This window comes from Arachis hypogaea, chromosome 4 (assembly GCF_003086295.3).
Source record: "Arachis hypogaea cultivar Tifrunner chromosome 4, arahy.Tifrunner.gnm2.J5K5, whole genome shotgun sequence".
NCBI lineage: Eukaryota > Viridiplantae > Streptophyta > Magnoliopsida > Fabales > Fabaceae > Arachis > Arachis hypogaea.
In genome coordinates, this window is record NC_092039.1 from 62977255 (window position 1) to 62979052 (window position 1798).

Below are 1798 nucleotides of genomic sequence, written 5' to 3' on the forward strand. Positions count from 1 at the left end.
GTTGGTAGTGTTCCATGTTATGAAAATATTGTAGACATAATCGAACTGAACTACAGCTGTCATTTTACAGTGGTTTTGTTTAGATGTATTTGGGCTGATACAACTACGAGTAGAGGCATCAAACAAGACCATCTGGGCCTTACAGGTGTTAATTTCACTCGTTCTATTCACACTGGTGATCGAGAAGAGGATGAACCATACATATTGGTATCAAAAGCTTATCTCGTGTACTATGTACGTGATGAAGTAGATCAAGAATGGAGTGTAGTGGTTCATGTAAAACCAAGAGACTTGTATGACATGGGAGGAGAGAATGAAGAAGTTGAAGCTGCTTTTTCTCCACAGCCCGGGTTGAACATGTCAGCAGTAGGTGACATCAGTGATTTATAGTTGACAAGGGATGATGATATAGAAGACCCAATAGAAGATGTTTCTGATAACATCAATGATAAAACATAATGAAAATATGGAAAACATGTACATCATTTATAGAGTATCTGTGTGTGTTTAAAGTTTAATAGTGTTTATGATGTATGCAGTTTGCTGGTTACATTACTATCTGTGTTTTTGTATTTGAATTAAGTTTTCATTTCATGTTAACTTTCATGAATACCACCAGTTCCTCATTTCTTCCAACAATTTTTGCTAGCAAAAGTTTGTTTCAAGGCTTTGTTATTGTCATCATCATTGTTGTTATTAATCGCCAATAAAGAAAATTATGATATCGAGTAAATTATCTTGAATTATAATATTGTTATCATTAACCAATATAGTTAACATAAAAACGGAGGATTTCTCATCATGCTGTGCAGGCACAACATTCGCTAACGAAATGGCTATGGCCTCTCGATTCTCTTCATTGGAACATGCAATTACGGTTGCTAGAGACATATGGTCCCGTAAGTTGAATATTAGGTCTTGGTTGGAGGCTATATCAGGAGGATCTTGTTCTAATAAATACCTGGAAATGGCGAATGAAGCTACTGTGCAGGTCTGTTCATTAGCCGTACCCAGAAAAACTTGAGTTAAACATTATTTAAGTTGATATATGCTTACAACATTTAATCAATGATAGTTGTTACGTTCATGCTAAAATTTTTAGGAACATCATGAATGGGGATCAAGGTACGAGGAGAAATTTGGCTATGTTTTTGTGACATTTGTAGCTGGTAGGACCTCTGAAGACATATTTGCTGAATTAAAGGTTAGAAATAAATTTCTAGCATAGAAAGTAAATCACAGAGACACAATATGCTTTACAAAAAGAACCATCAACTATACATTTTATTATGGTGCAGATGCGCTTTAATAACTCGCATGGTGTTGAGTTAGAGATTGCTTTGAAAGAGGAATTGAAGTATATAGAACGTGCTATTAGAGAGCTTCTTTCTAAGAAATCTGTCCAAACTACCGACGAATGAGATGGTAATAATTAATTTTGTATTTGTTAATATGGAAAGTCGTCTTTCCATAATTCCACAATTTTTTACCTTAATAACTAGGTAATGGCCTGGAAGTTATCATTATCTATTAATAAGTAGATTTATGTTGTTGGTTGCATGTTCATATATTCAGTGTCAGCTGAATATTCAGGCGAAATAATTGCTAACACTCTAGATGGAGCAGACACTGATTCAGAAGACGATTTAGATGCTATCTCCTTCGGTGGATATAACATCTCCAAGAATGTTGAGCTCGATAATATTCTAGAAAAAGACAATGAAACTTCAAACACTCACCGTAGAGAAGATGATGTACATGCTGCAAAAAGGACTTTTGATCTGAACAAGTTGCCATG